The following is a 24,534-nucleotide window of genomic DNA, read 5'->3' on the forward strand; positions in this document are numbered from 1 at the left end:
TAATTCTATACTTACCTATTCCTCCCCCATCGGTGTATTTACCAAATCTTCACCCCGCCTGTCTTCTCCTGGTTCCTGCAGTCCAGGGGGCCACCTCACCTGCTGGCGGATTCTTCTCCTTCCTGCCCGGCAATGTACGTTCCGTCACAGTTCACAAGGCAGCAGGGGGAGTGCCGATCTACTTCAGAGACTGCTCATGTGACCCCGAGGGGCACTGCAGAAGCTCATTGAGGAGAAGATGTGGGAAGGACACTGACAGTGAAGAAAAAGGTGTGTTTAGAATTTCTTTGTTCAATGCAAAACCCCTTTAAACCAAGCTCAACAGACTGAGATCAACATCATAGTTGGTGCAACAGCCATAAGTGGGGAAAATAGAAAAAGCACAATTGCGCCATTTTTGGGGGGGAGGGTTTTGTTTTTACTGCATTCACGGCAGCAAAAATTACATGTAATCTTTATTCCACGGGTCGGTACGATTCTGTATGAAATTTATATAGATTTTATATATAATACCACATAAAGAAAAACAATTACTTTCTCCATTTTTGACCCCCATAACTTTTTTCTTTTCCATTGATGCAGCTATTTCTACCATTTTGGGGGTACATATGACTTTTTGATAGCTTTTTATTAAATTCTTTTCATGGAAACAGGGTGAGCAAATGAGCGTAATTCTTGCATTGTTTAATTATTTTCTGATGTGATGACTGGGAAAAGGTTTTTTTTTGTAGCATTTAATTTTTTTTATAATAATAAAAAAAAGTCTTTATTTACACAATATTTTTAGTCTCCAGAGAAGAATTGAACTTGCAATCGTCCGATCACTTACATAGTATTTGCATTATACTATATTTCTATGAGCATTCTATTAAGACATGCCTCAGGCAAAGTCTTAACAGGCAATCAATCACGGTGGTACTGGGGACCTTCAGTAGACTCCCGTCTGCCATGACACCTGGACAGCACTATGTGATCTCATCGAAGGGTGGAGCATTTGTGACATCACGGTCCTGATAAGGAAATTTAAATATTACTGTCAGAATTGACAGTAACCTTTAAATGGTTAACAGTCGCCAAAGGCGGTATATCCAATCACAGTTGTTGGCTGTCAAAGATAGCTGATAGCTGCTGTGTATGGAGTGTGCTTAGCTCCTGAGCCTGCTCCATATACAGACATCCCTTCGTAACTGCACAGCACATCTTGGGAAAGGGTTAATGTCTTAATTTTGGGTTACAATGTAACGTTGTCCTATGTGGCTGAAGAACATTTGGGGCCCTTCAGTTACTAGCGCCTGGGTACGACTGCTGCCTCGCAACCCCCTATAACTATGCCCCTGGTTGGTGACAATTCCCCTGTGGTCTGTCATAGTCCATTGACCATGAAGGAAGGACGTCATTATTACCATTCGTTAATAGCAAATAAACTGAAACCAAAAATCCCCCGAAGGTTATAAAATTTGCAACAGGAATAGTCTAAAGCAAGAACGGCATAACAGGTGTCTTGTATTTGTTCGGGTTACCATGCAGATGGTTTCGCATATTAAACCTAGAAAATACTGGAGACGGATATGAGTTCTAGAGGAAGCAAAAATTACCAGGGAGGAGATTACAAAAAAAAACATAATAGGGGTTATTTACTAATACAGTCTAAAAGAGAGTGCAAACTAAGAGTAGACGGTCTGAAAATGCACCAGTTTCATCGCAGTGCATCAAGTGTAGTGAAAAAAACATATATATACATATATACAAGCCATCATTACACAAAGTCCATGTGATTCTGAACGAACATTAATTAGCTTTAATCATGGCTACCTAGTTGATATACCAACAAACCTTATAGAGTAGAACCTCAACTAACGTCATTAATCCGTTCGGAAGCAATGGACTTTAGTAGAAATCAATGTTAGTTGAGGACATTATTTCCATAGGAATTCATGTAAATCCAATTAATTGGTTCTAGACATTCCAAAAAACACACCAAACCCCATTTAATAGAGAATAACTCTGGTCTTTAATACCAAAAACAATAACAATACGGAATGAGTATAAAACACAACTGTAAAGAATAAATTAACATTGCAGGGACATCATTATAGCAGTACGTATCACTGTGTTATCAGTGGTTTGACATAGGACTGCAGAGACATCATTAGCAGTACATATCACTGTGTTATCTGTGCTTGACATAGGACTGCAGTATTTATTTGCAAACGTTTCTTTACTGTACTCATCTGTACAGTACTTACATTTTGCAGTACAGTGGGGATTCAGGAGGCAGGCAGCGTTCAGCCGTCACTTTGGGGATTCATCTGCTGTACTGTGTCAGGAGGCAGGCAGACACAGCAACGTTCAGCCGGCACTGTGCACTGAGGGGAGGGGGAGGAGTAGGCACGCACTGATGCAGGAGAAGCAGGAAGTGACTGGCATCGGCTGCGCGCTGGCTCACTGAGCGGCACCCGGGGTCATGGAGCGGTCGGCGCCCTTATCTGTGGAATGCAACGTTATTTGAGGGACCGCCGCTGCCCTGACACATCGACTTTAGTTAAAAACAGCTTTACATAAGAGCAATGATACTCAAGGGTTTACTGTATATAAAACACCCAATCAGGGGAACAGATCACAGAAGATTACTCTTGAGGGTTCGGTCAGAAAAGCGTGTAGAAAAATTGGACATTGCGTGTAGAAAAATCGATATACCCTTTGCAGGTGCGATTTTTTTTTTTACGCATTCAAAAAAAAGCGGACGTGTGACCTCTTTTATCGGAAAGCATTGGTTCTAATAGAGCCGTTTTTTAAAACGCGCCTATACATGTACGAAAAAAGCGCTGGTCTGACCGAGCCCATAGGGGTTTTCCAACTGTCAACGCCAGTCACTGCACAGGGGTGGGAGCAGTGGCTTCCAAACATGGCGTACCCTAGCACTGGCAGAGGGTGCTGCCTGAAAAACTCCTTTAAATGCCAAAGGCAAGTGACTTTTCAATCCCTTAACACTCCAAGACATACAGTCATATCATTTGTGGGCGGGGCTTGTATGAAGGGGGACTGGAAGCCAATCTTGCTTGATACAATGTGGGTGCCTGCTGTTTCTCACAGCTGACACCTGCTGACGACAGCTTCAATCAGCACTCACTCTCATCGTGGCTGTTATCCCTTTAAATGCTGCCGTCAATTCTGACAATGGCATATAAATGCCACAATTAGCCTAACAGGGCCCCATACCCCGTAATATGATTGCAGGGTTCCATTGGCTTGTCATGACAGCTAGGGACCTTTTGAAAGCCCCAGGGCTGCCATTGCAGATTGCCTACTGAGCCATCCCTGTGGTGTGGCTTTATAGACCTCCTTCAGATTGCGATACAATGCAATACTGTGGTATTGCATTATACTGCAGGAGTGATAAAACCACTGCAAGTTCAAACCCCCCTTTTAAGGGGCTGAAAGAAATAAAAAAATCGGATTTTACAAGTTTTATCAGTAATTAAAAAAAAGGTAATGAAAGTTTTCTAAAAACCCTTTTTCTTATATTTATAAGAAAAAAAAACATGTTGCTGTGTGAGTAAGAGTTTGATCTATCACAGTAACGCATTATTTATCCTATACAGTGAATGTCATCAGGGGGGGAAAAAATATCAGAATTGCGCTTTTTTAGTCACACCCATCCCCAAGAAAAAAATAAATAAAAGCAATCTTAAAAAAATCATATCTTCTCCAAAATGGTACCAAGAGAACTACAGAACTTCACACAAAAACAAGCCCTCATACAACTGTGTTGACGGACAAATAAAAAAGTTCTGGCGGTCACAGGATGGCGTCAGGAAATGATTTTATGTTTTTCCAAAGATATTTTATTCTTAATAGAGCTGCTAAAGAAAAACTATATGAATGTCCTAGAGTTATTCTAATCGTACTGCTCCATGGCATAAAGTTATCATTACTGCAGTGTGTACTCCGTAGAAACAAAACCCGTTCAAAAATAGTAGAATTGCGTTTTTTCCATTTCACTCCACTTTGAATGTTTTTAGTACATTATATGGTACAGTAAATAGAACCATTGAAAAATACAACTCGTCCCGCAAAAAACGACGAGCCCCCAGACAGCGACGTCGATGGATAAATAAAAGAGTTAGGATTTTTTGAAACACCGGCTGGTGCACCGCCTCGGGAGGGGTGGGCAGACACTCACCTGTACAGAAGCCTGTACTAGTAATGCCCTGCCCAACAGAAGAGGATTCCTGGCTCTCTTGGGTACCCCCTGTAATTCTATTGGTCTTATGGGTCACGGGATGTGTTTTATATATAAGATTCGTCTGTTTATCAACTCGGTAGCCATGATTAAGGACTAGAGATGAGCAAGCACGCTCGGTAAAGGCAGAGACTTCATACTCGTCCGAGCAAATGCGGGGGGGGGGGGGAGGGAGAGTGAGAGAGATCTCACTCTCCCGTCCGTTTCCCCCCGTCGCCCCCCCCCGCATTTGCTCGGACGAGTATGAAGTTACTCGAGAAGAGCGATGCTCGCTCTAGTATCTGCCTTTACCGAGCGTGCTCATCTCTATTAAGGATGTTTAGTCAGAAATGTGCAGACTTTGTGTATGATGGCTTGTATGTTGCAGCTATTTGGAGGTTCCCACCTTGCTTTCAGGCCAGACCAGGGTTTAGCAGTATCCCTACCTCTCCTGGAGCTGAGGGGTGTGGTGGTTGCAAGAGTGATGTCAGTCCTCACCTGGTGCTGAATAGCTCAGCTCCTATTTAAGCAGTGCTAGTATTGACCCCTGTGCTGGTCAATGCTTCAGTTGCCGCTGGACAGCTACTGAGGAACACATCCTGGCTGAAACTCCTCCCTGTGAGCTAAGTCCCTACTTCTGCTTTGTTTGGTTTTCTGGTTTCCTTTCTTTTGTTCTAGGGCTCCCTGATAGGGACTTATCAGTGGCCCAGGCACGCGTGCGGGTTCGCACCTATCGGAGCGATCGGCCCGCCGAGTAGGCAGGGCCCCCTCCTGGGTTAGGGGTTTATAGGGAGAGGATTTCCCGTAGTTTTATATATCCTTTGCACAGTTGTGCCTTTTTCGTTTGTTTTGGATATTGCATGTCCGGTTGGATGCAACATTGTATACATGTATGTTTTTTTATCATGTTTTTTTTTAAATAAAGGAAATATATATATATATACTTTTATTTTTTTAAAACCTCGGATCCTGGCTGCTGGAGTGAATACACTTGATGCATATGTCACCGAGGCAGTAATCCTTCAAAATAATCTGAAACAATTCCCCGAAGAAGAATCTATTAAAACTTACTAACTTTATTGGAAAATTTAAAATCTTGAGTGGACAGAACAAAACATACAGTATATAACAAAACTTAGGGGCCTTGGGAGTTATGATTTATGATGAGAGTATCCCGCGGCTCCAAAAGTAGAAAAATAAACCCGTTAGCAAATGGCCACACTATCTAACGGAAACTGAGTATCAAACCACCCTGTAGGTATTTATGCAGTTAGTGGAGTGAAAACTTGGAACCGTTAATCTAGAATGGTCATAGGCTGGGAAGGCAACGCCTTTTCACATTTCCCAGGAAGTCACCCTTGTTTCGGGACTTCCGGATAAGCCCAATTATTCCAGGGAGTCACACAGTAGTGTATTACATGTGCTCAATTGGCACAAGGTTACACCTCTTTATAAAAAATGATTAGTCCCCATTCATGAGTCTCTTATGGGGAGGCGGCTTGTAAGTGTTAGTCCTTGAAACCTTATAATTCAATACTGAGAGACCATGCAGTCAGGGGTATAAAGTCAAGGGTGGAAAATGAATGCCCCTGGCTAATACCAGATCCTAGAAGGAACCCCCCATGTTGAGGGAACACATTATAGAGAGTAGGGGGTTAAATCGAGGTCAGAGCCACTGGTGTGGGTGCAGGAAGCAATACTTTTAAGATATCTAAATTATTGCTCCCACCACCACAGTACTGTATATAACCTGCGCAATTATGCCTTACAGGGTCCAGCACACAAAGGGTTAAATGATTCCCCCCAAAAATTCAGACCTCCGCTATCTGAAATTTTGGGGGGATCATTTAACCCATTTGTGTGCACACCAGTTGCTTCAACCTCAATTAAACGCCCTCCTGAAGCACTTCTTTTGCCCCCATCCCCCTGACACATACAGGACCTCTGGCACACCCAAAACACCTTTGGGATTGTGTCACCCCCAGGCATCCTGTTGTGTCCAATCTAGCCGAACTGACGAAGGGGTTCGTCCCCGAAACACGTTTTCAATTGCTGGTTTTTATCTTGTGAAATAATAAAAAAGAAGTGCCTTCACTATCACATATTGGATCTTTCATCTTCTAGTAGCTTAGAGGGTTGTGCCCCCACACCAGTTTTTTTTCACATTCTTTTCGCTACACTCACGTCCACCCTGGTTGAGTGTCATCTGGTTGGCAGCACCTCCATCATTTGAAATACTCCATCATTGGAAACACTTTGTACTCCAGAAATATTCCACCCCCCTCACTAGGTCTTGCTCCACCCTCCTTTTTCATCTCTTTTACTCCAGTGAGACTATGGCAGCCATTTCAGGACAATCCACCACTGTGGGTCTTGAAACAAGGGGATCCGTGTCCCACGGACTTGTCTGCACCGCGGCAGCAGTCATCGGACTGTTCTAAGCCAGTAGTGAGTGAGCCACACAGACACCATACGGATCGGCTCGTGTGTGGAGCATGGAGGAGGCCAAGCGATGGTCTGATGCCTAACCAACCCAAGAATCCTCAGCGCATCTGGTGAGCGCTGGGAGTAAACAACCCACTGCCTAACAAGAAGAGGAGAAAGTGAGAGTGAGTATTGACCGGTAGAGAGAGAGAGTTTAAGCTGAGGGAAACTTCACAGATAACTTGGACTGTGGAATATCCTGATGCCCCGAGAATCCTCTCTGTTACAGCACTTTGGCTTGTTATATTTATATCAAGACTGTTTGTTGGCTTGAAGTTTAAGAGTTTCTAGCAAACGTGCAGAACTGACCATTCCCGATTCTTGTTTAGAAAGTTACTCTGTGTGTGGACTACTTTTTTTCATCTGAAGGATCTGGCAGACAGAATGGTGGCATCACGAGTGACTACTGAACTTAAGCCCCGTGACAAGGCCTTTCTCTACTCTGCTGTCTCATAGGCTGTGAGTCCGTTCCTTAGACGCTGCACCGCATCCATTACAGTCCTATGTAAAATCCTCCTCACAAGTCCACTGTACCCCTGGCTCCTTTTTCCCAGGATCACCTAGAGCTCAGAGTCGGAGAAGAAGCGAAGCAACGCTGCAGAGTCAAGTCCTGTCAGTGCGATCACATAGATCAGACTGAAAAGAGTTACTGGAGGGGGATCTGTCAGCAGCTCCTTCTCCTGGTTGGGACAGCCGGGGTCCGGGCACCTGAGGTCCACATTTGAACCCCGGTCCACCTGTAGAGTATTTCTGCTCTATGGAATGTACGCTTTAGCAGTTGGCCAAATTAGGACTCTAATCTCACTACAACCTGTCCTACATCCCAGTCCTCTGCCCTGAGCACATTTTTCATCATCATCATCATCGCTGTCAAGTATAAATCATTCTGCATGGTCTATCTTTTATTCATTGGCAGTGTCAGAGTTCTGGGGGCTTCCAGCGGGCATCTCGGCCTCCAGCTCCATCAAGGCCCTCAGTATTCTTTCTAAATCTGTTAAAACAAATTACAAGACTCTTAATTACAATATTTCATCATAAACTCACACATAGAAATCTATTCTAAAACTCCTAACCAGAGTTCATGAGGCGAATGTTACTTACCCCACATGGGGATCGTCTGATGCGGATTAATCATGCAGTGGTATGTCATTCAATAAAGACTTTTCTTTTATTTGGATTGTGAAGAGTACAATGCCATCTGTGGGTGTCTATGTCAGGAGCTCCTCAGATGTACATTGTAAATCAGGGGCGTCAAACTAATTTTCGTTGAGGGCGACATCAGCCTTTAATGGACCGATTGTAATTGTAAGATGGTATAGTAATAGTGACCCCTATAGTGGTTCCAAAAGTAATAGTGTCCCCCATAATGGCCCCAGTAGTAATAGGGTCCGCCGTAGAGGCTCTGGTAGTACTAGGGTTACCCATGGTTTCCACAGTAGAAATAGTGACCCTAATATTGTCCACAGTAGTAATAGTGGCCCCAGTAGTAATAGTGTTCACACAGTTGTCACAGTAGTAATAATGAGCCCCATAGTGACCCTAGCAATAATAGTGCCCCCCATAGTGGCCCCAGTAAAAATAGTGCCCCCCACAGTGGCCACAGTAGTAATAGGGTCCTCCATAGTGGCTCCACTAGTAATAGTGACCTTCATAGTGGTCCCAGGAGTAATAGTTATCCCAGTAATAATAGTTACCCCCAAAAGTGCAACTTGAAGCTTCTGGGCCCCAATGCAAAATCTGTAACAGGGCCCCCAATATAATGTTTTATTCATAGTACTGGGCTCCCTATATGGAGAGGAGAGGCCTTATGGGCCCCCTAAGGGTCCTGGGCCCGGGTGCAAATGTATCCCCTATAATTACGCCAGTGGTTACTCCCATAGTTGCCCTAGTAGTGATAGTGGTTCTAGTAGTAATAGTGACCCCATAGGGGCCCCTTTATTGGTGGCCCCAGGGTAATAATGACCCCCATTGTGGCTCCAGTAGTAATGGTTTCCCCTATGTTGGCCCTAGTAGTAATAAGTGACCCCACAGTAGTCCCAGTGGTAATAGCAACTCCCCTATTGGCCTCTGGAAAACATCCCTACAGGCTTTCCACTCACCCAGCCTGCAGCCGCTGCTGAGTCTGTGACCACTGACCTCTCTCCTCGGCTTCTGCGCTGTGTACAGGAAGGCACACGCAGACACTTGGGGGGGACAGGTCAGCAGTCACAGACTCTGCACTACTGCCGCCAGACCGCAGCTGCACGCTGGGTGAGTGGATTGCTGGCCATCCTGCTATGTGGCCGGCAGGCCACATACAATGAGGTGGCGGCCCGGATTCAACCCGCGAGCCTTCTGCTTCCGTGTGTTGTAAATGTAGTGTGAATGTAAACTTGGACGAACTCCATTCACCCTAAGTTTTAATAGTTTTATGTAAGTTATGGCTTACCTGGTGGTGGCCTCAAGCATCTTCTCTCCCTCACATCTTCATTTCTTATGTTCTCATCTACTTCTTCTTCTTCTGCATCCCATAATTCTATATGATCTGTAGTGATAACATACATGATAACATATATTATAATGTGTGGTTCAGAGTGTTAAGGCAGCAGAAATGCAGTCCTAAGCTCTCGCTCACAACCTAAAGGTTGCGAGTAGAGATGAGCGAGCACCAAAATGCTCGGGTGCTCGTTACTCGGGACGAAATTTTCGCGATGCTCGAGGGTTCGTTTCGAGTAACGAACCCCATTGAAGTCAATGGGCGACCCGAGCATTTTTGTATATCGCCGATGCTCTCTAAGGTTTTCATTTGTGAAAATCGGGGCAATTCAAGAAAGTGATGGGAACGACACAGCAACGGATAGGGCAGGCGAGGGGCTACAGGTTGGGCTGCATCTCAAGTTCCCAGGTCCCACTATTAAGCCACAATAGCGGCAAGAGTGGCCCCCCCCCCCCGCACTGTCAGCGTAAAGATCGTTCTCCTCTGCCATAGCTGTAACAGCTGTGGCAGAGAAGAACAATGTTTGCCCATTGAATTCAATGGAGCCAGCAATACAGCAGGTTCCACTGAAAGCAATGGGCTGCCGGCGATCGCGGGATGAATTGTCGGGAAGGGCTTAAATATATAAGCCCTTCCCTGCAATTCATCCAGAAATGTGTTACAATAAAAATATATACCGGTGTATAAGGCGACGGGGCGTATAAGACGACCCCCCAACTGTCACCTTATACGCCGGCAATACAGCGGAGCAAAGAATAAAAATCATTACTCACTTCTCCTGGTGTTCTGCGCCGCTGCTGCAGGCTGTTGCTCCCTCCTGGTTCCCGGCAGAGCATTGCTTTCTTTACGAAGGGCTTTAAATCCCCGCCTCCAGAAACACACGTGCCTTCAGCCAATCACAGCCAATGACAATGATGTCATTGAATGGCTGTGATTGGCTGAAGGCACGTGTGTTTCTGGAGGCGGGGATTTCAACCACTGCGTCCAGAAAGCAATGCTCTGCCGGGGACCAGGAGGGAGCGACAGCCTGCAGGAGCACCGCAGAAGCACCGGTGAAGTGAGTAATGATTTTTATTCTTTGCTCCACTGTATTCCCGGCGTATAAGGTGACAGTTTGGGGGTCGTCTTATACGCCCCGTCGCCTTATACACCGGTATATATTTTTATTGTAACACATTTCTGGATGAATTGCAGGGAAGGGCTTATATATTTAAGCCCTTCCTGACAATTCATCCCGCGATCGCCGGCAGCCCATTGCTTTCAGTGGAACCTGCTGTATTGCTGGCTCCATTGAATTCAATGGGCAAACATCGTTCTTCTCTGCCACAGCTGTTACAGCTGTGGCAGAGAAGAATGATTTGTCTTCTATATGTTCTCAATGGGGTCGGCGCTGCTGCCGCCAGCCCCATTGAGCACATATAGAGAAGAGAACAGAAATCGCAGATCGCACATAGGTGCGATCTGCGATTTCTATGGCCTAAGAAGGACCGTTGGGGTTCTTGAAGCCTAAAATACTCCTAACGCTCTCCCTATAGCCTCTCCGGCATCAACAACACTTTCCCTGAACTATGTCAGAATGCATCTGTGGCGAGACGCGGGTGGGGCAGATTTTAATACTCGGGTGACACCTGATCTCGCCAGCCACTCACTGCAGGGGGGTGGTATAGGGCTTGAACGTTGCAGGGGGAAGTTGTAATGCCTTCCCTGTCTTTCTATTGGCCAGAAAAGCGCGCAAATTTGTCAGGGAAGAAAATGAAAGTAACCCGAACATCGCGTGGTACTCGTCACGAGTAACGAGCATCTCGAACACCCTAATACTTGAACGAGTATCAAGCTCGGACGAGTAAGCTCGCTCATCTCTAGTTGCGAGTTTAATCCCCGCTGGGTTCAGGTAGTCGGCTCAAGGTTGACTCCGCCTTCCATCCTTCCGAGGTAGGTAAAATGAGAACCCAGCTTGGTGGGAGTAATAAATAAATCACCTGAAAGCGCTGCGGAATAAGATGGCGCTATACAAATGACAAGATTTATTGTTAGACCAGTCATGGTCATTGTTGGTGAGATTGTCATGGAAGTTTCCATCAGTAGATGATATATAAATTGCTGAAGTTTTATCCTATGGAACTTGCTGCATATATTACATTTCCAAGCAGATCATTACTAGAGCCCCACGATGGTGTCATAGTTCTATACAGTATAGTGATTCCATCTTCTTTTCATCATAGAATGGTCTTCATCTATAGAAGCTTCTAGACACCTGGTATTAGATGTGCGATTCTTATACTTCAGATGTGTTCCCTTAGATGATTCCTCTTTTTGTATCTCTTGCTGATACATTATGGCCTCCACAAGTAACAATCAAGTGGCCCAAGATCCAAGAACCCCAGTGGTCACCCTATGGGATCAAATCTACCAATGATGGAGCCCAGAAACTGAGTCCAACTATTTCCTATGTATCAAGAGTTTGAACTTGCCCAATATATAAAGTGTAAGGCTTTTCTTAGACTTGTGGTTGGGGGGTTCTTTCAAGTTTTCCTTTATCTTATGAAGTCAAGAAAAGTGCAACCTGAGAAAATACCAGAAGCCCAACACATCCCTGATGGACCCTGTTATGGTCAATTGGATCTATTTGTATCATTTTGAATCTGTTTGAAAACATGGTCAATCAGAGATCCCATGATATTAGTGTGAAGCTATATCGCTAGTGTGAACAGAGCCAAACGACTCTTCAACTGAAATAGATTGTCTGGCTGTATAAATGATGACTTACCTCCACTTCCGTTCTCCATGACGTCTTCCGGAACAGGAACCCAATGCTGAAAGCCTGCTGAGAAACAATGATGGGTGAATGAACATTGGGAGGTAACAATGGGGTTTATTACATAGTGACTGGTGATGATCTGCTATAGGTTACACCAGGTCTGAGCGTATCTTTCACATCAGTCTCAATAAAGTCAAAGCTTTAGTTTCGTTGGTAATCCTTCTTAAAGCAATCTGCCAAACTTGAAACCAATGAAACTAGAGGCAATTATTTCCATAGGAATCAATGTAAATCCAATGAATTCGTTCTAGACATTCCAATTTTTGGGGGGAAGTGGGGGATGACATCATTGAATGGCTGTGATTGGCTCATCAAGCGCTGGCTGTGATTGGCTGAGCCAAGATGCTCCTGAGCCAATCCCAGCATTCTCTTCCTGGAGGCGGGGTATTCAACCCATGTTACCAAGAAGAGAATGGCGTTTCAATGCTGAAGCCAATGCGGAAGCCTGCCGGACCACTTGGAGAGCCACGACAGGGACAGGGCCGCCGTCTCTGAGGTCAAGTGGGCCAGCGGCCGCTGGCGAACCTAGAAGCAGACGGCAAAAGTAGAGGCAGAATTCTGCCAGGAAAAATCGTCGAAAATGGAAACCGCGAAAGAAGCAGGCGAATGTAATGTGGTTGTCATGCCTGGACTTTCTGCAACTTGCCCCAAACATAAGGGAGCAGCATGTATGGACAATGTAATGGACCACAGATCCCATCCTGGAAATGTTTAGGTTTTTCCATGGGGAGCACTTCTGAGCGTCAGGTGAAATAGGGAATTGTTATCCATGTATTTCCCTCGTATATTAACCTTTTCCAATCCAATTTGTATCCTGGTTTTCCTAGGGGGCTTACTCTTTTTCTGCTGTTATACAACAGCGCTATCTGCTGGCTAAAGCCAGTACTGCATGAGGTGACACACTGGATAGGCTCCGACAGCAGAGAGGCTGGCAGTATTCAGTAAGAGAACCCTGATGGACATCTTCCAACATCAGACCTGTACAGCCTTAAATCATAATGTCTTCAGACGTCAGACAGTGGATTGGAAAGGGTTAACCTTTATACGTCATGCATTATAAGTCAGTAGTAAAATATCACCCTATGAATTGCTGCTGTCTCCATCCCCTCTTATATGTGGGTTGTCATCCTCGTTATCCTCCATAATCTGATGATATTTAGAATGTAGATATTCTGTCCCAATGTCCATATTACTTAGGAAACCCGCTTTGCTGTCTGCGGAATCACATAATAGTGAAATTTACACAACATTTTTAGGATTTTCAAATGTATTTAAGCTTTAATCTCAATAAGAATAAATAGAAGCGCAGACCTCCACCTCCTATACATTTTACATGCAGATTGTATGATAGCCTTTTAATAAAGGTGTATATCTTATGGGAATATCCAACCTCCGGGAAGTAAGTAATTCTATTTATCATAGGTATAACTATAAGGCTAGGGCTGGGCAGCGCCTTCTGGCCACAACAGGGGTTTCATGACCAAAAACTGCCATGTAGCCCTGCAACCTTGCACTCGCATTGAAGTAAATGGTGTCTCAGTGCAAGCTGCAGATTGGCTTTCCACAATCAGGTCTCAAAAAATCCATTGAGGTTGGATTTCTAGCAACCTGTGGTCGCGGCAAGCTGCGACTCGCACAATGACCCCATGCACTTCTATGTGAGTGCAAGGTTGCAGGGATACACGTCAGTTTTTGGTTACAGAATCCATGTTGCAACCCAAAAGGTTCTGTGTATCCCTAGCCTCAAGGTAGCAGTGGCACCCAGCTCTTCGTGCCTTATGAGGTTCATGAGCACCCTGGTAGATGGGGGGACCTATTACTGACTTTGTTTTGAAGCCCAGGATCTACAAGCTACACGTCTATCAATCTATATTACTTACCATTGTCCATTACTTCAAATAGTGGATCATATTCAGAGGCATCGCCCATCTCCATCATCTTCTCTCGGAGTATAGACCAATACTGCTTGAAGACTATCTCTGCTGATACGTTTTGTTGCTATCCCAATGATGACATCACAATCGTATGGAATGGAAATCTCTGAACAGCTGTAACAAAATGCCCTAATTCACATACAATGACTGATTTTGTATCTTATGAAGTTACCCAGTGATTTCGGGCACACCATTTCTTCGGTTGGCCAATTAAGATTTTTAATGATTATAAAAGTAACAGAAAAAGGACTTGGGGGTTTTAGTTAACTGGAAACTTAACTGGAGCAACCAGTGTCAGGCAGCTGCTGCCAAGGCAGATAGGATCATGGGGGGCATCAGAAGAGGTCTTGGGGCGCATGATGAGAACATTGTTCTTCCTCTATACAAGTCACTGGTCAGACCACACATGGAATATTGTGGACAGTTTTGGGTTTCGGTACTTAAGAAGAACATATCAGAGCTTGAGCGGGTACAAAGGCGTCAACTAAAGTAATAAATGGAATGGGCGGACTACAATACCCAGTGCTTATTTGGTGTAGAGAAAAATGGCAGCACAATGTACATTAAGGAGCTGAGGACAGGGTAGGCAGGAAATGTAGATGATGGACGTGAATACAGAACGGGCAGCACAATGTAGATGGTGAACCTGAAATTGAACCATGGAGAACGTGTCATTTGATTTCATGCTGTTTTCTGGAGTCACATTGCTAATTTTCATACAGGAAAGGGACGGTGTCTCTAATAAAGTGGCCATGCATCCCAATCAAAAAATGTAACAATCACTTGTCTTGTCCTTTTCTATGATGATCCATTATTTATAGATGAGCTGCGAACATAAATGAAAATAGGTCCCTCAAAATATGTCAGTTGTTTTTTTTCCCATATTATGTCCAGTTCCTATATGGAGGAGAGATCTGCACTTGTACAAGCCATCCAGTACTTAAGAGAATGGGACCAACCACTGCAGGGCCCCTGGCTTCTGGGGCCCCATAGCAGCCTCTATGGCAAGGATACTCAACTAGGTTTTGTAAAGGTCCATTGACCTGGGTCTGCTGCCCAGTGAAGATCCGGCAAACTTAGGTGATGTGGGTTAAAACAATGCATGTCATTATAATTATCTCTAAATTGCGGTACAATTACTTCGGTACCAAATATGTATGGGCTTTTACTTACTACTTTTGCACCATAGAACACGTAACTCGCCATATTCTCAGAGCATCACGTTATTTTCCCATCAGCGGAGCTGTGTGGGGGAGCGTTTTTTACAGAATGAGTTGATGTTTTCATTTATAGCATTTTGGGGTAAACATGAATTTTGTTTTCGTTTTCTTTCTGGCCCAGACCACCATGGCCACCTATGAGTCACCTCTAAACATTCTTCCCATGCTGTCACTACCCCAAAGCCCTTCTCAGTAACCTCCCCATAGTTAATAATGCCCCTCTATGGCTCCTCTATATTAAACTGTCCCTTTTAAATATAATGCTCCCTCTGTGGCCCCTCTTAGTTATGCTGATCTCAAGGGGCCCTTCTTATAGTGTCCCCTCTGTGGCCCTTCTTAGTTATACTGATGCCTGTGACCCATAAAGTTATAGTGCCTCCACTAGCTCCTCCTTCATCCAGTCCCATGTAAACACCACACCTTCCCATCCATCATCTCCTCTTACAGTCCCATGTAAAAAACAACACTCCCTCTACCTTCAGCTCCTCAACATACCCCTCCAACATACAGTCCCATGTAAGAAGAAATCTCTTACCCGCCTTTCAGAAGATCGAATATACAGTCCCATGTAAAGCACATCTCTTATCTCCTCTTCTGCCCTATCCAGAGGCATAACTTGAAGATTCGGGGCCCCAATGCAAAATCTGTAACGGGGCCCCCAATTATAATGCTTTATTCATACTACTAGGCTCCCTATATGGAGAAGAGAGACCTTATGGGCCCCCTAAGGATCCTGGGCCCGGGTGCAACTGCATCCCCGACATCCTCTATAGTTACGCCCCTGGCCCTATCCATTACAGTCCCATGTAAAATCCTCCTCACAACCCTACCGTCCTCCTGGTTCCGGACCCTCTAGATCCCAGAGCCGGGGAAGAAGCAAAGCAACAGAGTGGAGTCCTGTGAGTGCGATCACAAGGATCAGACTGAAAGGAGTTAGCAGAGGGGGATCTGTCAGCGGCTCCTTCCCCTGGTCGGGACAGCAGGGGTCCGGGCGCACAATCGGACCCCGATCCACCTAGAGCATCTCTGCTCTATGCAATGTACGCCCTTGCAGTTGGCCAAATTAGGACTTCTAATCTCAGTACAGCCAGCCCAACCCGTCCTAAATCCCAGTCCTCTGCCCTGAGCACGTTTTTCATCATCATCGCCGTCAAGTATAAATCATTCTGCCTATTTGATTAATGTCACCGGTTGCAACGTATTTTGCCAGATTGAGAACACGACGGGCTCATTATTATTATTATTGTGTTTTTGGCGCCTTGTAGGTTTAAGAGCAGCTGAATTCTCGCTGGGACAAATCTATTAGTGGCAAAATTTCAGACATGACACAAAATAGCCCCGTGTGTGGTCCCCGTCCCTTCTGCCGGAGAATAAATCTTCACGTCAGCTAAGACTCCGAGACGAAGATCCGAACGCAGCGCCTTCTATCTTTTATTCATTGGCAGCGGCGGAGCTCTAGGAGGTATTGAAATCACACTTTTATTTAAACAAACACAGCTGGATGTGCGCCTCTTAATGTAACTGTTCTCTAATGAGACATAGCAACGCCGCATTCAGCCCTTTTATTATGGAACTCTCCGAAAATGAGAAGATTGCCTGTTCTCTTCTACAGACGTGGGTTCTAGAGGCCGCACGTTGCCGCGGCTGATTGGCGATTATTGTAGATGTAAAAGACCATGGAGCGCAGCGGAAGTTGGGCAAATTGTTAGCAGGGGAAGTCATTACAATTGTCTGGGTTAGATAAGGCAATTGCTTAAAGGGGGATTCCATCTAAAATTTGAAGCCCTTGCACGGGATTAGAAAAAGAAGCAGCATATTTGCCCGCAGTTTGTGTTTGGTATTGCAGTGCAGCCCCATTTTCTTTTTTCTTTAAATTGGATCATTTTTATTGAAGTTATATTCATGCAGAGGTATGATATACATGGAACATAGCCTTACCCCACCCAAACAACACAATCAATCATAACTATAATTAAGCAAATCATAAACAGCCCATCCCCCAACGAAGAAAGAAAATAAATATAGGTATATTCAAGAAAAAAAGAAAGACCAAACTCGTCTCCACCTTCTCATTTCCCTTCCTTCCCCCCTCTAAATCCCACCAGCTTTTGTACAATACATCAATGTAACTATCCATTATATATATATATATATATCGGGCCATCTTCCCCAATTTCCTCAAACTTAGGGCACCTTCACATAGGCATAGGCGATTTTCAGTTGGGCATGTCATGGCCGCAGCACGACCGATAATCACGTGAACGGGGGCACAAATCTCCTGCTTGTGCACCCTTTCAGACAGCCTGGGTGCGACGAGTACACACCAAGCCCGGCATACCGTCTGCTGCCAACAATGAGAAGGGCCAGGACGGGGCGGGAACTTAGCAACTAGCTCCCGCCCCGTCCCTCGCATTGCAAACAGCTGGCAAGAGGCAGAGAGGAGGAGGGAAGGGGATGGGAGTTTAGCAGACACGCTGCTAAACTCCCTCCCACTTCCCTTCCCTGGCAGATCCCATAGGCTCCCATAGGAGTCTATGGGAGCCACCACTTTATTACGGCCAGAAGATAGTTCCTGAACGCCTGACCGGAAATTTGCGCTATCTCTGACGGATGGGCGCTTTTACACCATGGGAATACGCCCATCTGAACTGATGCATTGTAAAGCAATGCAGCCTGTTTATCTTCACTAGGTAAGTCCCCCGGTGCAAGCATCGAGTCGTGACTGACTTCTAGGCTGACGTCACATGGTGACATTTTCTTGGCTGACTGTTTTTGCAGCTTGGTTTGCCATTGCATTCTACAGTCATCTTTATCCCCCACCAAGCTGGGTGCTCAGTTTACCGACCTCGGAAGGATGGAAGGTGGGGTCGACCCTGAGCCGGCTACCTGAACCATGCACTAATATGGCCTAAATCTTCTTCCCATTCTTTTACCTTTATTGGGAATTTCTGTAAATATTACCGGTAAGAAAGCGTCCGTCTATATAAAAAAAGATATTCCACCCTTCGTAGTGAACACCCAAGAAAAGTCACCAAAGGTTGTTGAACTGTAAGCAGAGATACTGACCGGCCTGAGCAGCAAACGAGTGTCATAACTAAAGGAACTGGAAAAAATAATTAGAGGGGACATCATAGCGCTCGTTCAATTGCTTGAAACTATAAAAAAGACCCCCAGAATGTATTTGTTCCAGAAAGATTACTCCCCTCATTTACTTAAATGGAGCTGCAATACCAGACAAAGTCCATGAATAGGTGGGGCGCTGTTGCTCGAAGAGAGCAGCTGAAAACCAGTTTGGAGATTCTGCAGAAGTTCAGCAGGTAGTCCGGCAGGCTGGCTAATGTTGTAGAAGATCTGCAGCTCCTATTCAATTTCTTTTCTCTTCTTCCTCAGTGACTACAATGGCTGTGGACCTACTTCTGCAGTGACCAACCCAGATGCAGAAGGTATTAAGCACCAAAGGGAAAAAATGAGATGGTAGTCACGGTGGCTCTGCTACTCTTCCTAGCAAGAGTGGACAAAAATGTCGGTCCTAGGGTCAGACTACAGCAGTGGTAAAAATGATAAATAATAAAATAAAATAAAAAATAGGCAGTTGTTATATCCTGCTACCTGCGGAGTCGGATAGGGTAAGATGTTAATTGTGGTGACGCCAGTCCATATATGGGTAGGGACTAGAGATGAGCGAGCGTACTCGCTGACGCAAACTACTCGAGCGAGTAGTGCCTTATGCGAGTACCTGCCCGCTCGTCTCTAAAGATTTGGCTGCCGGCGGGGAAGAGCGCTGAGTTGCGGGAGTGAGCATGGGGAAGCGGGGGGGGGGGGGGGGGGAGAGAGTGAGAGAGAGATCTCCCCCCCCCCACTCTCCCCCGCTGCTCCCCACCCCCCGCCGGCACCCGAATCTATAGACACGAGTGGGCAGGTACTCGCATAAGGCACTACTTGCTCGAGTAGTTTGCCTTAGCGAGTACGCTCGCTCATCTCTAGTAGGGACCCATTCGGGGACAAAAAGTAATAAATATAAAAATTGGAGAACTAGACAATAAGTGGTAGTGGTCCTTGTCCTCCTGTAGTGTCGTGTGGTACCTCAGTGAAGTTGTTATAGGTGGTGGGAAGCACTTCAGGAAGCAGACTTTAGATGAAAACAATTCCAGACTTTATTAGGAGAGTATTCTTTGTCTCAATAACAGTTACATTATTCTCATTACGTTGTCAGTATTTAGATTACAGGCTCCACGTGCATCATCCACTATAGATTCGGTTAGTGGGCTGTGACTGGAAAGGGTTAACTGCTGACTTGTTTCTATTTTTCTCTCCACTCTCTTCTTCTCTTTCATCTCTTCTCTATAAACAGTTCTTGATGTTCGTGTACTCACACTTAGATGTTCTGGTTTCCCACCACTCTGGCTGCCAGTCAAGATGGACTCCTTGTTCCTCTCCGGTCTCTATCTCTGTTTCTTTTCTCTGCTGACTCCAGGACTAGACTGGCTAACTCCACCTACTTTCTGTCTTTTATACTCTCCCACTAACCAATCCTGAGCTAAGGAAAAACTGACTACCCAATCCCAGGCCAGCTAGGGGTGACTAACAGGTGTAAAAGCAGGTTAGGGTGTACCATGCACAGTTATGCAATGTCATGTACTAGAAACACCAGACATTAACATTTTAGTGCCCCTTTAAAGGCATATACACATAATTACAAACAATTTCCATATTTATAGATACATATATCCACTTTACAGGAGGTAGCAGATGGTAATGCTGTGGGACCCCCAACTCTGGGGTACTACACTTTCGGGGTATACATATTTCCATCCTTCCTGTGTCTCGTGAAAGCACTCCCAGCTCTGCGCCAAACCTTTTTCTTAAAGAAACATTACCATTTTGTTTTTCATTTTGTCTTAAATACAATGAAAGAGCAGTACATACAATAACCAAAGCACACAGCACTCTATATAAAAGTCTTCTCTGGTAAGGGGTTTGGGGATACCCCACTACATTCCCCCCTCCATAATGTGGTCATCCTGACCATTGGGTATTTCGCTGCATAAAAAAGTTGCAACCTAAATAATATATCAATGCTATAAAGTAAAAACAGAGATTTTTTCTTCTCTTTGGCGTGAATCTCCTTTTTTAACAAGGAGGCACAGGACAGATGTGACCTTTATGTACCACCAGCACAGGGTATTCTATGGTAGGAGAAAGGTCAGTAGTATAGCAGTCCTTTCTAGTTAGATAGCATCAATGTATTTCTATAGTATGTTAACAGTCTACAATATAGCAGTCCATTCTAGTTGAAGGAAATCATTATGTTTGTCTGGCAGGATAAGGGTCTACACCATAGCAGTCCTTTCTAGTTGAATGCTATCAGTGTACTTCTATAGCAGGAGAAGGTTTACAATATAGCAGTCCTTTCTAGCTGAATGAAATCTGTATAGCTCTATTGCAAAATAAGGCCAGTCTCACATGGACGACTCTACCCGCGACTGGCAACCCCGCGTACCTGCCATTTCTTTATTGTGGATGACTGCGGACACTCGCCATAGGTCATTTGCAGTAGGGGTTTTAAAAAATATATTTGCATTTCCTGCCCCATTGCTAGGCGATGACATGGATACCGCAGCCTATCTGCAATGTCAATTGCGGATGAGCCGCGGGTTGGACGGATGTCATTGACTTCGTGGATATGCGAATGTTCTATTCTTTCAGTGTGTGCGGAATACAACGGATTCCGCCCATGCGGGGGACTATCGCGGTTTCCACAATAGAAATCCGGTCATGTGAGACTGGCCTAAGGGTCTACAGTGCAGCAGTCCTCTCTAGTTTAATTAGAACAATTTATTTCTATAGCTAAACATACAAAATAGAAGTTCTCTCTAGTAGAATGACATTAATGTTTTTCTACAGTAGCGCAGTGGTCTATAATATAGTACCGGTAGTACTTTCTAGTTGAATAAAACCAGTGTATTTCTGTGGCAGGGTAAGGGTCTGCAACATAGCAGTCCTTTCTAGTTGAATGACAGATATGTATTTCTATAGCAGGATAAAGGCGGGCATATGCGTAATTATGCTCACCTCTATGGGGCGTACTTGCACACAAACATGGTAAAAATCTTTATTTTTTTTACCTTTCTAACTCCGCACTATTCCACATGAGTTTGAAAAAAAAATCCTGAAGTATTAACTACGTGTGAGAAAGATAGGGCAAGTCCCTAGATAGGGCAAGTAATCACGAGCAAGAATCCCGATAGTGAAAACAAAACCATTGAAATCGTGCCCATCTGTTTAAGCCCTCCTGGTCTACAATGTAGCTGTCCTTTCTAGATGAATGACATCAGTGTATTTCTATACTAGTATACGGGTCTACAATATCACAGTCCTTTCCAGTTGAATGAAATCTGTAGATTTCTCTAGCAAGGAGAAAGGTCTACAATACAGCAGCCCTTTCTAGCTGAACAAAGTCTATGTATTCCTATGAAAATCCAAGGTCCTACAATGTAGCAGTCCTTTCTAGTTGAATGAAATCAGTGTAGTTTTATGTAGTCTACAATGTAGCAGTCCTTGCAATGTTTTTGTAAAGCAGGAGAAAGTTCTGCCATATTGTATTCCTTTCTAGTTGCATGCCATCAATGCATTTCTGTAGCAGGAGAAAGGTCTACAATATAGGAGTCCTTTCTAGTAGAATAACATCAGTGTATCTCTATGGTACGATAATAGTCTACAACATAACAGTCCTTTCTAGTTGAATGAAACCATTGTATTTCTGCGGCATGATAAGGGTCTACACTGTAGCAATCCTTTCTAGTTCAATGACACCAGTGTAGTTCTATAGCAGAAGAAGGTCTACGATATAGCTGTCCTTTCTAGTTAAAGGAAACCAATGTATTTCTATTTATAAAGATCTACAAATAGAAATTCTTTCCAGTAGAATGACATCAATGATTTTTCTATAGTAGAGCAATGGTCTACAATACAGCAGTCCTTTCTAGTTGAATGAAATCAGTGTATTTCTATAGCGAAATAAGGGTCTACGCTGTAGCAATCCTTTCTAGTTAAATGACATCAGTGTATGTCTAGATTAGTCCTTTCTAATACAAAGACATTAAGGTATTCCTATAGTAGGTTAAGGGTCTACAATATAGCAGTCCTTTCAAGTTGAATGACATGTATATATTTTTTCCAGCAGGATAAGGGTCTACAATGTAGCAGTCCTTTCTAGTTGAATGAAATCAGTGTATTTCTATGGCAGGAGAATACTTCACCTTCTGTTGTATTGCTCTCATTAGCTCCCAAATATTAGGAATGCAGATATTGGACTATAAGACGAATATAAGAATCTTCAGGTCCGCAGAAACAAGTAAGATGCTAAACAAGTAACATCACTGAGTCACGATGACCTAAGTTCCCCTCCAGACATTTATGTTACTTCAAGGTGTAAAAGCAGAATATGAGACTCCAGCCATGTGAGTATGATTACAAGTATGTTGGCCAGATACAGCGATGTCTGGAAATCCTATTATAGTCCATATGTGCGGAAGGTTGTAGGTTGGAATCCTTCAAGTTTCCAGCTAACATCAAACATCTTCATGGAGCCTTAACATTTCAACAAAGTATCTCATTAATAGGAGTAAACTTGTTGTACATGTTACCCTCTTCCTGCCCACCCACTGAGTGTACACACCCTCGTCATACAGATGCCGGGACGCGCACATGAGTCATCCTTCTGCTAGAAGAGATCATGCCATGCTCCAGTCTATTAAACCGAAAACGGTTTTGATTGGCAAGCCCTGGTTTCTCTGCCATGGCTGGAGGTGGTTCTGGCAGGTCGATCAGAGTTGGGCTCCAAGTTCTGACTTGGATTTTGTGTATTTTACGGTTCCTTTTAATATTCATGGCCAAGGCCTCTGGACATAGCTGCCCTCCTCTGATGAAGGGGCACCAGTAATGGCCTGGCACCAAGCGCATGGGACCACCACAAATCTTAATAGCAGCATTTGATGGCTCTTTGTATGGAGCTGTTATTTGGTCATTGTGTGTTAGTATTGTTTGAGCACTACTGTATATGTGGAATTGTTTTTATACAGTTTTATTTTTGGAAATATATAGCAAAGTCAGAGAAGCAACCATAGAAATATTTGGCCAACTTAGGCACCATACCCATATTTTGGCACTGAATGACATTTTTGCACTGTATGGCCATACATTATACACAGATGCAGCAATCATAACTCCGTTCCCATTTCAGTGGCTAGGTTTGGTATTGCAGGCAAAGTTCCCATTGAGGTGAAGAAGAACTTTGCCCGTAATACCAAGCCTGGCCACTGCAGTGGGAATGGGGCTGTTTGCTTCCTGCAGAAATTAGTTCAGTGTATGAGGGCACCAGGCAGTTCAACAGATGATCAGAGGTGCTTATTAGTATCGTACCCCCAACAATCTAATATTGGAGGCCTATCCTGCGGAAAGGCTATCAATAGCTTACAACTGAACAACCTGCCAAAAATTGTGACCTTTTTTTGCATAAATTTTCCATGATAAATCCACCACTTGCTGTTTCAAGACACTGGGGAATATGTATGTATTAAATCTCTTACACCTGGACGCTGGTGGTAAAATGTTGAAATTTTCATGCAATTGCTAAAATTGCAACTTTTTGAGTGCAGGCCCCAGGAATTTTTTTTTAAAAAGTGGGAGAGGCCTATTCTTAGGATGCACGACAGAGTTCAGCCAATCAGATTCACTATCATTTATGCTGTAAACCAACCGAAATTATACCGAAATCTGTACAGCTTCTAGTTGGCGTGGGGGCCAGTGTGGCACATGACGTGTCATCCATGCAACAAATGTATTAAGAGACCAGCACATACATTACATAGATCGCCATAGGAATATACCACACTGTTTATATTTGGAAGTTAAAAACCTAACAGAGACTAGTTCTGGCCACATAGCTGAGGATTTGTTACAATGTATCGGTGTACACAATTATTGGTAACATAGTATGTAAGGCCGAAAAAAGAGATATATCCATCCAGTTCAGCCTATTACCCCCCAATGGTGAGTGATTGTGATTACCTACATTGGAACAATGTAACAAATCCTACAGCTGTATGAGCAGGGATGGATTCTCAACCTCTGAATGCAAACACAACTGTTACATTCATTCACAGCAAGCAGAGTTCTAGACAATTGTGAGGAATTTTGTCCCATGCATGGTCAATTTGAGCAGAATTATTTAAAGGGACTTTGTCAGCTCCTATAAGCTCCATAAGCGGCAGACTATATACGTGTACACATAAAATGAGAGAACTAGTCCTATCATTCTATGCCATGCCAAGTAGTCTACTGGGTACACACAGCCAGGGCTTTGGGAGTGCACAGTGGGG

This window comes from Eleutherodactylus coqui, chromosome 3, assembly GCF_035609145.1.
Source record: "Eleutherodactylus coqui strain aEleCoq1 chromosome 3, aEleCoq1.hap1, whole genome shotgun sequence".
Classification (NCBI taxonomy): Eukaryota; Metazoa; Chordata; class Amphibia; order Anura; family Eleutherodactylidae; genus Eleutherodactylus; species Eleutherodactylus coqui.